The sequence below is a fragment of the Eurosta solidaginis genome, chromosome 3, assembly GCF_040869045.1.
Source record: "Eurosta solidaginis isolate ZX-2024a chromosome 3, ASM4086904v1, whole genome shotgun sequence".
Classification (NCBI taxonomy): Eukaryota; Metazoa; Arthropoda; class Insecta; order Diptera; family Tephritidae; genus Eurosta; species Eurosta solidaginis.
In genome coordinates, this window is record NC_090321.1 from 218,399,892 (window position 1) to 218,414,231 (window position 14,340).

Here is a 14,340-nt window from a genome sequence, read left to right on the forward strand (position 1 = left end):
TGTTAAAAGGTTACCGATACGGTTACCGATAAAGCACCAGTGTATCCAGCTATAAGTATTCTAGTTTGAGTTCAGTTGAATATCTTCTTCTACCAATGTAATGAGCTTATCTTTCTCTCTTCACTCTCTGGCACGATCTCTCCCAGACTTCTCATATTCAATAACTCAACACTAATTTTCTGTGCTCCCAAAATTCACCACAGTCGCGTTTTATTGGAATTTTATTTTGCATTGTTTGCTTTTGGTTCTGCACAGATTTGTTTCGAGTGGTATCTTGCACGCAGACACACCGTTACTTTGTTAGTTAATTTTGATAGCTGTTGGCGAGCGGTTGCGCGCGCTCCACACAGGCAACAACAAGATCAAAATCTTAACAATAAGCAAAAGCTTTTAATTATACAATTTACGCTGTACACCCCAAAAACAAAAATTTAGTAGTAAAAATAATTAAAGTGGGTGACAATCGATTAGAAATAAAATTAATAAAAAGAAGAAGAAGAAAACAGTCAAAGCCAGCAGCGAAAATTAAAAAAATAACAAAATAAATTTTTAAGCAAAAATAATTAAAAATGTTTTCAACAAAAAAAGCTGTACAACCGATTAGAGCATTTCATTTATAACAGAAAAAATTTTGTAGTAAAACTTAAGAAAAAATGTAAACAAATTTTTGAAGAAAAAAAAATTATAAAAAAGTGCAGCTGCATGAAAATTGCAACAACGTTTAGTTGGGTAATAAAAGTAAACAAAAAAAAAACAAAAACAGCACAAAATCGTTAATGCAAAGCAGTGAGTGTCAGTAAGTTTGGTGCCGAAATAATAAAAAATTAAAACACAGATACAAAGTATTGCTGATTGAATTAGCTTAGCTGCTGGACGTGAAATATAAATCGAAAAAAAACTCCATTGCGAACAGATGAAAATTTTGTAATCAACAAAAGCCACAATTTGGTCATACAAATTGGTAAGCTAAAATAAAATTAAGACGTTAAGCCTGCAAGTGTGTGTGTGTGTATGTAGATTAACAGTGGGCGTCAGTCTACAACTATTTAAAGACACACGAAAGAAAAACACAACAACAATAGCAAAAAACAACACCAAATTTGCATGCAGCTCTTTTACTTTTGGCTTTTCAGAAATTCAAAAATGTGTTTAAAAGTTTAGTTAAATCGGTAAAGTTGTTGTAACAATAAATATTTGCAAACAATCTGTGGCAGCTGCTTTAATACTAGAATAAAGTGACTGCAAACAATTTTGGCGAAAAGTCACAACGGTTTTTTAAATAGCAGCCCAGCGATTAGGATTCAGACCTGAGCAACTTCTCAATCAAGTCATCAAGCACAAAGTAAGTAGACATTTGATGTATATTGGAATGTTTTTTGTCATCCCTTGTCAAATTTGTTTTCGAGACAAACCATTTTCGGCGTTGTGCCATCATCAGTGTTGATTTTCGTTCCCATTTTTTGTAAGAACTTGAAGCTTCCGGTAATATTTCGTGAATGTTTTTAATTAGCAAGTAGCTTGGTTTAAGATATATAAAGAAAAGACTAAAAGCACGATTTCTGAATTCAAAAATCTAGAAAAATCATTAAAACTAAATTTTTTACCTACACTCAGAGAAAAAATCGTTCTAAAACGAACGAAACAAGTTCAAAATTAAGAAGATTCGTTGACAAAAGTCTGTTAAGTACGTTTTTTCGTAACTCGTGACCGATGGGCTTGTTTTAAGAACGCTTTTTCCAAGCACACAGTTCGTATTTTATGACCAGTTTGGTATTGATGTGTGAACCTTCTGTGCTTATTTCAAGCACTACTTGGGCTTGATTTAAATTCTTTCGTTCTCACGCTTTGAGAACCATTTGTGGTTGATTTAACATTTTTCGGTCTCAATTCAAGAACGATTTGTGCTTTATCTGTGTGGGTGGCGAGGGGGCGGGGCAATTTTTTTATAATTAGTAACCATTTATTTATTGTTTTTTTATTATTAATAATTTTTTTGTCATTAATAAAAATATTAATAACAAAAAAATATTATTAAAGTTCAAAAATTAAAAAAACGCATAATATGCATTTTTTATGGCTTTCTCTTATTGAGAAATTCTTCTTTTTATTGATGTAATCTGAATATATGCTTAAAACATTTCATAACAAGTTTGAGAATTACCCGTGCATATGTGAATGGAACTAAACGAAAAATATGAGTTAAAAAAATATAACATAAAAAAAGCGTTTTAAAAAACTTCAGAGTTTGACGGTGTTCGAACTCGTGCCACACAGTCGCAATCGCAACATCATAGCCGCTGGGCCACTACGAATGTTTGGTGACTTGTGCCAAATGATGTATTTAACATTGTATTACACACGAATTGTACCGTTTCTTTTTTCTTCGGCTTAATTTAAGAACATCGTTCTCATTAATAGAACATTTGTTCATATTTTAAGACCAGACGTTCTCTTTTCAAGAAAATGGTGTCAGTTCAAGAACAAAGTTGTTGTTTTAAGAACGGTCGTTCGTTTTTCAAGAACAAGAAAGTAAGAACATGAAAAGTTTGAATTGAGTCCGGTGGTGCTGGATTTTAGAACGGCGTTTTTCTCTGAGTGTACTTAAAATTTTCGCAATTAATGAATTTCCATAGCGATTGCATTCCTAAATAATTCATAAAATATTTTACCATCACATTTCAATACAGATTTTCATTTATAACAGTATTATAAACCTACTAGAGTTAGAATTTTTCTTAATTTTGAAAAAGTTTGGAAGTTATTAACTTATCTCACCAAAACTACCAAAGTGCGGTGGTGGTAAGAATCAAAAAAATTGGGCAAATCACAAGAGTGTCGAAAGGACTTTTTTATCTCAAGAGCTGTTTTGTTGTTTTAAATTTTAGAATGAATTCTTCAGGAACTACACCTTTCCAGGCGTACTGCAGGAACCACAAATTGCACTTCAGAGTACTCAATTGTACTTCCGAAACCGTAAAATTAGTTTCAGAGTAAGCATATAACTAATCAAAGTATAAGACTGATGAAGTGCAACTGAAGTAACTAGTTTGTTAAGTATAATTTACGGCTTCTGAAGTTCAATTGCCTACTCTGAAGGGCAATTAACGGCTTCTGAAATTCAATTTACTGTTCTGAAATACAATTTACTATTTCGGATTTGAAATTTCACCATACTTAAATACATATGTATTACGCTTTCGGAAGTATACTTGACTAGTTTCAAGTACATTGCACGATTTCTGAATTATATTTGACTATGTTTAAGTACAATTTAACGTTTCTGAATTACAAATGATTATTCTGAACTACATTTTACTGTTTCTGAACATTTCATGATTTCTGAAGTACACTTCAAAATGGTGTAGTCCATAAGATTAGCTAACCGTGGCTAAAATTCCCCTTTTTCTGCAAAATGTTTCTTATTTTTTAAATAAAAATTTTGTTCTTTGTTTTTATTGCAATTCGTAAATTTCTAAGTAACCAAAAAAAATTCAAAAGAATTTTTTATTTTTTTATTTGGAATAATTAATTTTTCTCTCACAAAACAAACATTTGCCAAAATGGATATTAGAGTTCGTACAGTGATCAGTTCTACCTCGCTAACGGCAGAAAATTAAAAACTGCATAAGAAAACTAGATATCTTTAAACTTTTGAAACTCTGAAAGAACTAAGAATCAAAGGGAGACTTTTTAAATTTTTTTTTCGTTCTGAATGAACCATGTTTTATTTTATTCTTGTAAAGTTATATGAAAAAGATCGCGGGTTCGAATCGAGCTCAAGGCCTAACAATAATTTTTTATCATTATTATTGTTATGATAAATTTTTTCTTAATTGAAAAAATTTTTAAATTAGAATAGAAGAAAGAAACAATTTTAGACAACTGCCAAAGCTCGTTGTATAGATCCATTTCGGGAACTGCTAAATTCCTTCCTCGGCAACAAAAACTGTTATATGAAAAAAATAAAAAAAAAACTTATTCCGTATTTGGGCTATCAGTGTCTGAAGGTCAAAGAATTTCGTAGATTTTTCTTTCAATTTCATAAATGTTTCAAAGAAAATAAAAAATAAATAAATTATTTTTTTTTTTATTAATAATATTACTGGATCACAAATTCCAATTTTTTCTGCACCAGAGACGCCATTATGAAATATCTACGAATTACCGTTTTTCAAAAAAAAAAAAAAAATTGGGCAATTCCAAAACGGTTTAAAGCTTTTAAAAGGTAATGAAATTTGCTATAAACTGTGCATACAACACTTTTTGCTAGGCCCTGCAAATTCAAAGATAACGAACCATCATTACGGATTTTTTCAATTTTTTTGTAACGATATAAAAAAATGTGTACTTTGCGAGGAAGGATCTCGAAAACTTTTTATTTTTCTGCAGATTTTTTTTGATAGAAATAGTCAGACACCTGTCAAATGCTCTAAAAAAATAAATTTCAGTCTTCAAAAAAACCCAAAAAAGCTTCTAGTGAAGTCATATCAATATTATAAAAAAAATCGGTATATTTGAATAATATATTTGATAGTTTTTTCGAGATTCAGGAAAAATTACGAATTAAATTTTTTTTTTTTTTTTAATAAAAAATTTTTTTTTCTTACATAAAATCTAGAACATATTTTATTCGAAAACAAAATCAAATTGAGTCGGTATGTGAGCCATAAATTCAAATCCAAATTATTCATAAATCTTTCAAGTTCATTGTCCTTCATACTTAATAAATTAAATACACATTTGCAAAGGTTTTTTTTTCGAAATTCGTAATCGAAATTCGAATCTAAGATAAGACACGGAAAAACGACCGTTTTTACTTAAACCAAAATTAGACCAAATGTATATGAATACCGGCCGCCGTGGAATGATAGCGTGCTCCACCTACCACACCGAAGATCCCGGGTTTACGAGCAAAGCAACAACAAAATTTTAGAAAAAAGTTTTTTCAATTAGAAGAAATTTTTTCTAAGCGGGGTCGCCCCTCGGCGATGTTTGGCAAGTACTCCGCGTGTATTCTGCCATGAAAGGCCTCAGTGAAATCTCATCTGCCTTGCAGATGCCGTTCGGAGTTGGTATAAAACAAATTGGTCCCATCCAGTCAATTTGTAGGAAAAATTAAAAGGAGCACGACCCAAATTGGAAGAGAAGCTCGGCCTAAAATCTCTTCGGAGGTTATCGTGCCTTGCATTTAGAATTTGGATTGGATTGGTTAGACGTACAGTTAATATGTTCTTCTTGTCTCAAAGGCATCCTCACCGGTCCACCTTTTAATCCGATTTTTCGCTCAAATGAGAACGTTGGGCGATTTTTATTTCAAATTGCTCTAAACATTTAGTTTAATAAGTTCTTCTTATCTCAGAGAGGACCTCGTTTTTATCCAAGTTTTCAAAATATAGGAAAAGGAGCACCGTATCCGAAAATTTTAAATAAAACAAATTATTTTTCATTCCATTGATCAAAGATTTAGCGACTTTATGACCATTCCGAAAATGGGATGGTCATAATATAAATATCGTTGGCATTGTAACCGTTTGCAATTTGACTTTGGGACCATTTCATATGGACATAACTTCAATTTACTTTGTGGCCTTTTGAAGTGATTATAAGATGAATTGACATTGTAGCCGTTGACCTTATGTCACCTCTTGTACAAAAAAACAAAGCTCTTTTTGTTAAAAAGTCATAAAATTACTAATTTTTATGAAGCCTTTTGGGTATACGCCTTTGGAATAGAAGTACCTTTGGCATTATTCCAATATTTCTGGACGTCAAATGTATTCGCCTCAAAAAAGCATAATAATATTCTTTTGGACTATTTTGAATTGCATGCGAATGCTGCAAGAGACTTTTAGTACACGAAAGAACAAATATCTTATATATGTTGGCTTAAAGAAGTGGCTGCTTGTAATTGGAGGCTTAGCAAAAAGTAAAAAAAAATTCAGAGCATCTAATCAAGCTCACGGTGTGCAAACTAACTTGATACTGCCTTCTGGCGTCACATGCTTATACGTTAGGAATCAGTTGGAAGAGTAGTTGCAAGTGCGAGCTTCAGGAAGAAATGGTTTGGTACGTTCTGTGTTCGTGTCCTGCGCTCGCCAGATCAAGGCTCCAGTTATAAGAGGCGGCAGAGTTGCCAAATTTCGAGGCAGCAATTAAGCTAGGTCGTAGAAAACTGCTAGTATTTGCCAAGAGGACGAAGTTATTCTATAACATAAGTCTTGGTACCTGATTTGAGTTATTCCGTTTGGTCATCAAACAAATTCTGTTAACACTATGGACACATTCAGTCTATGTCAGGTCTGTATTAACCGGCCAGTTCAGCCTAACGTAATCAAGCATTCGCATTCCTCGAATTTGTTTATTATTAAGATTTTCGGCCCTTGAGTGCCAAAAAAACTGTATAAAATATATTGAGGCAGAGAGTATATTTTATTTTGAAAAAGGTTTCACGTGTTAAAACCTTTTTCCGTCTGAATTGCTGAGTTAATACTTTCGTTCATACCACACCCTTTATCTATTTGCTTCGCTAAACGATTCCTTATCGGCGTACCACTTGGTTGGTCTTCAGCAACAATGTGTAATCAGACAAGAATTTTCTACGCTCCAATCCCACCTGTAAGATGAAATCCCACGCAAATCGCGCAGTTACGCAAACATTACACGCATAATTTATTAATATAATAAAATGTTAAACAAAGGCAGAAGTTGTCTTTAACTGTGTCATCATCATCTGTGATAATTCAAAGTGGGCGTGGGTACATGCTGATCTTCATAATAAAATTATATAAATTTTACTGACAGCACGTTAACACGTTCAACGCGAATTTACGAATAATTTTGCGCAAACACATACATATATATGGGCACGTATGTATGTACAAAATAATTAGAATTGTCAATGCGAGTGTGAGTGTATGCGCACCAAGCACCGCTCTATGAATATGCATAGAAAAAGCGAAAGACTTAAGCGACAAACTCGACAAAGTTTCAATGCTCAATGGAGCATGTTAATTACGCTTACGCTAACAATTCTCAATCAAGCAGCTACACGTTCATACACACTTACGTATATGTGTGCATATGACTGTTTAACTTGTGTCTAACCATTTTAAAGTGGCTTCTTTTTTTACAGCTTCTGTCAATGTTCGCTAATTAATTGGTGATTGTTTTTTTTGTATGTTTGTTTTTATAATACGAGTTTGTAATTGTGATTAGCGAAATAAATATTTCTTTACATATAGATACTTAGATATTTACATTTATATAACAAATACATTCGCTCAAATATCAACATAAAAGTGTAAATATTTCCTCAGTTCACCAAAGTAAGTAATAACAATACAAAAATTAACTTTTTCTTCAACGCTTAAGAATTTGTAATTAACAAGCATTTAATCAATAAAATGTGGGTTTTTAACATCGGGTTTTGCACTTCTTTTTGCTTGAAAGTCAAGGTTATCTTGTTGACCGCTTTACGTTTCTTTATTTGACATAAGCGCGCTCTGGTGAGCACGTTACCTGCACATAAAAAAACGTGCAGTGTTGACAGTTTTAGGAGAGGTAGCAAAACTAATTTTGGAGTGGTTGCTGTTGCGATAAAACACTCCTCAGCGGTTTCGGCCCCGTAACATAAGCCTTTTTTTATATAGATGCGTCTAGCGCAATCTTATGCATGATGAGTAGATGGCATGTATTTCTATGAAGAACTGCAGATCGAGCGTCACTCACGCCATCTGACATGAAAAAGTAGCCCACTTCCAACTTCTGTTGCGGGCAAAGCATAAGAAAATTGTGAGTTCATACATAAACAATTCATGGCAATTCAATTTATTTACCGTGAGCAAAAAAAACAAACCGTTCTTCCATTCTCTGGCCAATCACTACAGGCATTCTCCCAGTCAGCTTTTATTTGAAAGGTAGGTACAGCGCCAGAAAAAGAATTCGACATTTTCTTTGGCTAAGGGTGCCTTCCCGCTTTGCAAGTGAAAATTTTTTCACACTCGTTGGTACTTTTCTAACATTTTTCACAGTTAAAACCCGCAATTTAACAAATTAATAGGACAGAAAATATTTATAAAGTATTTTTCTTGTATAGTGAGAGTGTTTATAACTTATCAGAGCTGGTTAACCCCTATACATTTTAAAAAGTTTTGTTTTTGTTTTGTACTTTGAACATAAACAAAACTTTCGAAGCACTCCCGATTCATGTGGAAAACATTTCGGCATGATATTCAAATTTAAAAGTTTCCGTGTACATATAATTTTTATATGTATTGTGATTTGCTCTTCAATAAAAAAAATTTTGAACAACCCTGTTTATAACAGTGGTTAGCGAAATAAATTTCAATTGCTAAGTCTCAGTTGCCCGTTGTATTGAGCAAAAGCAGATGTGAAAAGCAAGCCGCTGAGCTGAGGTAGTGTGATTCGTCATTCATACCGAAGGTCCTGGGTTCAAGTCTCGACCGAAATAACATCAATTTTTTTATGGTTATTATAATTTCAGCTCTATTTTTAGAATAGTTTTTTTCACCATTTCTTGGGAATGAAATTCATACTATTTTGGTTTTTATATAGAACAATACTACAAAGTGCGGTTTTGACACCAACATTTTCTTTTTGTGTTTATTTTTATTATAATAATAATTTTTTTTTTGTTTAATACGCAAAAATGTAGTTTTTCAATATGTATATCTTGTTTTTAATTTATTTATTGCAACAACAATAATTATAACAACCAATTTTGGATAAATAGTAATTATTACAGTAGTTATCTAAATAGCGGTTACTTATTACTCATTTGTTGTTGTTTTATTCTAATTTGATTCTAATTTAGTGTGTTTCATTTCTGCTATTTAATCAAATTCAAAGCACATACAGACCTCTACTGCGTTTTCAGGGGACGCACTGCGCTGGCTTTAATTGTGGAATTTTAAAATTAATTGCAATCAAATTATTCCACTTGGTATTGAATAGAAAAATTAATTGTATGAATAGGAATATAGAATACAAATATATGCATATAAATTTTTGAAATAAAATACTGACTGAAACTGCTTGACTATACCCCCCCCCCCCCCCCTCTCCATAAATTCCATCCCACGGAAATTGAAAATAATAATTCCAAACAGTTTTGCAAATTTCCAAAAGTGCGTTTTTTTGCAGCAATGTCAATCATTATTTTCTAGAAATTAATTTCCCAAAAGGCTCAAATCTTTGCTTGCGAATGTCAGTAAGAGATGCCAGCATCCATTGTAACCTACCAAAATAAAATGCGTTTTTAATGGCTGTTAAACAAACCTTGATCATAGTAACCAACGTAACATAATAATTACCTTGTAGAGGTTTTGTTTGGTCGCACAAGGGTCTCTGGTTAACCATCAGCTGTCCATCCTATCATAAACGTTACAGGTCCTCTTAGCACACCGATTCATCTCTCCAATTGCGAGAGTACGATTTTTCAAGTTCATCATAAAAGGAATCCACATAGGCACCATTGTTCTTCTCTCTCTTTACTAAGGCGGCGGTAAACAGTGTGGCGAAGAAAATCCAATTGGCGGGCTGTGACCGGATAGCTTCCCGCAGATGACTGAACTTGGTAACGCAATCTATTTTCATCTCATCGTTTGAACTATTTATTGGCGATGCCAACTTTTCTACTTAACATCGGTACGTTCTTCAAAGCTCATACATTACAATGAAAATGTACTGAAACTGGAAAATACATACGATGACTGCACCCCAAAATCATGCCTGGCTACTATAACGCCATGAAAGTGGTATTTGTGCGCAACAAAAAATAAAGCTTTTAAGGTATAATATCGGCAGCAGCCGCTGTGCAGAGTAAGCGTTCTCGCGTACCACTCCAAATTTCCTGATTTCAAGGCTCTAATCGGTCTGATATTTACATACTATGACGCAGCTTCATATTCAGGCTGATAAGGAAAATCCTCGAAAGTGTACACGAAAAGACTGGTGGATATTGGAAATATCCCTAAGACTTAAGCTAATCGTCCACGAACTGATTAAGTCATATCAATGCGAATTTAAGCCCAGTGAGTTCGCTATAGAATAAATTTTCACTCTTCAACTTTAATAACTTTGTCAGACAAGTAAACTCCCTGTTAAAAGATAACAAAATATCATATGATTCACCTTTCGATCACGCTGTGAGCTACCATAACACAAGTTTACAAATTCAGGTCAACTTTTGGATCTGAGCAGATAAGAACGATTCTTAACTATATTTGATATGCTGAATTCGAATCTGCATCCAGTTTTTTAAGACTGATTTTAGTTTCCGAGTTCTCGCATGATAGCACCATTGTGCTGTTATAACAGCTTCTAAATATTGACACTGCTTGATAAGTCATTTCAACTGTAACTGTAAAATAATATAAGTGATTAGAGCAAATAAAACTGCAGAGACAGTGTTGCAAAGTTGATTCAAAGTGTTTTTGTTACGTTTGTGGTTGTTATATGATTAAAAAAAAATAAAATGCGCTCAAAGATGCGTATCTGCACTACTTTGGTTTCAGAGTAGCAGACACCCATAAGTCATGGATACCGAAATTTATTTCAACAGGTAATTGGTATCTTAACTGCGATGCAATCTGGATTCACCAAATTTTGTTGTTTTTTATGCTTGTGGGATAGCCGCGCAACTGAACATCATTATGTGAGAAAAGAATGGCAAAGTCGTACTCAATATGAGCCTGGACTGCAAAACGTCTCCGCTGAACCACTTGTAAATCCACAAGACATTTTCCTGCCACCTCTTCACATTAAACAAGTCCTTATAAAGAACTTCATCAAAGCATTAAGCCGTGAAAGACCGGCTTTTCAGTACTTAGTTAAGTTGTTTCCTAAATTGCCATATGCAAAAATCAAAGGAATATTTGTCGAACCTGATATTAGAAAATTAATGGCTGATAAAAAATTTACAAAATGTTTAACGCTCGATGAAGCAGCATCTTTTCAAAATATCGTTCACCACTTTCTTGGTAATCACAAATCCCCTAATTTTATGGAAATTATTGGCGATATGTTGGAAAATTATCGAAAGCTAGGAGCTAGAATGTTTCTAAAGATGCATTTTCTGCATTCCCATCTCGATTTTTTCCCCGAAAACTAGGGTGATACGAGCGACGTACAAGGAGAGCGGCTACACCAAGATCTAGCCAACATTGAAAGACGATACCAAGGATTTTGGGATGAAGGCATGATGAGCGACTACTGTTGGACTCTAATACGCGAAACAGATACTAAACAATACAAAAGGCAAAGTTCCACCAATCTTTATTTCTGATTTGTTACTTTTAAATTAATAAAATGAATATTATTTGACAAAAATCTTTAAAAAAGAATTTATTAACTGTATTAAAAACTATAATATCTTAAAAACGGAATGAAGAATCGGATTCAGCGTCATAAATTGTCTTAAAAACCACTTTTAGTTGCCTAGATCCAAAACCGTGTATACTTGTGTAATTCGTCTGAATAGAAAGTGGCTAGAAATGCGCATGCAGTGAATGAAATCAAGGTGAAGTTCTTGCTGTCATTCGGGCACGGCCTTATACCGACTATGCGTTGTCCCGACAAAAGAAGACACATTGTCCCGAAAAAATCCCTATCAAATATAATATTATTTTTAAAAATAGTTCCTGATTTCACCCTTCCGTATTTGTTCATTATTATAGAAAACTAGTCTGAATTATGTCTGGTCTTGATAAAAAGTTGCCGGCATTTGACCTTGTCGGGACATTGTATTAGCTATATTTTAATCTGTAGGGACTGTGCATTGTACTTTGTCGGGATTCTGAAAATCGGGTTTATGAACAAAAATCATATCCTATAAATTCCACATCATACCTCTCCTAATGTAAGGCTTGGAATCCTGGACAGTGTCAAAAGCACCTGAAATGATTGTTGGTGTATTTTAAAGTAAAGTTTTCCGAAACATTACTGATACCTCCTTGAGCTGCCGACGCACAGTGGAACTTTTTTCACTTTTAGGATGCCAAAAGTCCAAAAAACAATGTTCTCCAATCTCAAAAATTTTTTGACATGCAACAGATTAATAACCAACTGTTAAGAAAATGTATACAAAGCAAAGTAAAAAACCCACGATCACCATGATAAGCATTATGAAACTTGGATAATTGAAACAAGTGTAAAAATCATTTCACTGTCCAAAATTTTTTACCAACTTTGTAGCCACGTGGTGGATTTTACGATAACTGCTTCGACTTCAAATTATTTTATTTAATATACTTGGCTAGTTTATAACAGCATTGGTAAGTTTCAACCTCGTAGAAATTAAAAAAAAATTTTTCTTCTGTTTTAGACAACCACTAAAAGTTTGGTAAGCTTGGAAAATTTTTCGTTTTCAATAGAATAAAACTTGCCTGATTCCGCCTAATTCCATTGAACGAATACATACATATTAAAGGGAATTTCATATAGTTACAGACATAAGAAAAAACCATTGCGAAATTTTGCGTTTTTCTTTATAATCGCCAACTTAAAGTATCTATGCCCTCGCTCACGTATGAAGGGCAGTGACCTAACAATGGAATGTCCTCAATTGAAGTCTATAATACTAGATCCCAAAAAAATACAGTTATACCTGAAATGGTAAAAATCCAGAAAAATGAAGCTTGTGCAATGAATAGCCTTCATTGTTTGTCATATGAGTTTTCCCATAGTTGACGAGTTGTGCACTTATCCCATCAACTTATGTAATGTATGCACGCCTACCTGAGGGTCGTCTATTATGGGTAATACTTCTAAGCAATTGAGTGCTTTGGGAATATACAGATGTATGTATACATCACATAAACACCTACCTCAAGCCCGCTCGGAGTTTGAGATCTTAGTTAGATCTTTAAAACAAAGAAATGGGTAAGTATAATTTTGTTAGGCATTAACAGGTATTACTTTCCCGTAAAACCCAGTTTTTTATTCTATGACCAGTGATATAAACTGTATTTCGTTGCTAACAATTACAATTAAAACACTAGCTAACTTACCGAATTGCATGGAAAGCAACAATAAAAAGTATCGAGTTGAGTTGGCTAAGCGGTGATTTTCGACCTGATTGATAGTGTCGTATATTGTTGCACATTCAAAAATAGGGCACTATTGTGAACGAGCGAATGAAATGAATATACGAATGTGCAGATAAACAAAAATAACAGCATGGCGGCAGGGTGACATACATACAAACAAACACATGCATTTCATGTATTTTGTTTTTGTAATTTTCTAGTTGAGTGTCAAAAACATACTGCGCTAGAAGTACAAATGTCATAGCAGCTAAAAAAAGTAACAATTAGCTGATAAACTTCAACCATCTGTATGGTTTTGCCATAATGAAACTGTTTAGCTAGTTGAAGCGTTTTTTTTAAGCTCGCTTGCAAAAAACACAACTATAATAAAACGCTCGGGCCAAGACTATATAAATAGCGAACAAAGCTAAAAATGAATCATAACAAAAACGGACCTCATTTAAGTAAAACCAACTGCACTGTACCAAATTTTGCTATATCATCAACTAGTTACGGCTATTTCACGAAATGCACTCTTTGAAGTTTGGCTAAAAAGCAAAGATGGAGAAACGGACAAAGCCATACTAAACCATATTTTGGATATAATTGGAAGAGATGTGGATCATTCCAATATTCGTAAGAGATGTTGTTTTCAATCTACAAATAGATTTATTGAGAAAAACTCTGAATGATTATCGGAAAATCTGGATTATTTTGAAAATGTTTCATACAATACTTTCATGAATAGGATATGGGTTTCAAATAAATTCTGAAGCTTTTGACCACTATGTGACAGAGACAAGGGTACCATATTTATCGGAATGTGCCTGGTACAATATGCCAGTGAGCGTACCTAAAATTCTGTTTCATAAAAATCGTATAAATTGTGTCTGCTATTCTTCCTATTGGTCAACTTTCGGAAGAAGTTCAAGAGTGCAGAAACAAAGATGCATGAAACTATCGTGAACTTTTCACCACAAAAAGTCAAGAATTTGTAGTAATTTGGATTTGCTGCACAGACTGCTGATATCGTCAGACCCGTTCATAAACAGTTTGCGGAAAATCCCTAGGTCAAAGCAACGACCATTAACGAGTGAAGTTATTGGCTTATTATCTGAAACAGAGCATGTCGACGATATTTACTCCGACTAACTTTATACCAGTTAAAATATCACTTTTTATTTATAATTATGTATTTCGATTCAGTTTTTACAAATATATGTACCTATGTTGTGTTTGACTTTGAAAATAAAATTTTTTAAATATTAATCAAAAGCCTCTAAGCTAAAGTAAA

General features: G+C 33.4%; 1 protein-coding gene across 4 annotated transcripts in view; it reads left to right on the forward strand.

Moving 5' to 3' along the window:
• The first annotated feature begins 295 nt into the window (after positions 1-295).
• Positions 296-14,340, forward strand: part of reb (rebuf) — a 163,589-nt gene continuing 149,544 nt past the window's right edge. For 2 of the 4 annotated variants that reach the window (XM_067775149.1, XM_067775150.1), the window contains exon 1: positions 296-1,342. The gene's annotated coding sequence lies outside the window, so the exon portion shown is untranslated. The remainder of the gene's footprint in view (positions 1,343-14,340) is intronic. The other 2 variants (XM_067775151.1, XM_067775152.1) reach the window with 1 other exon arrangement.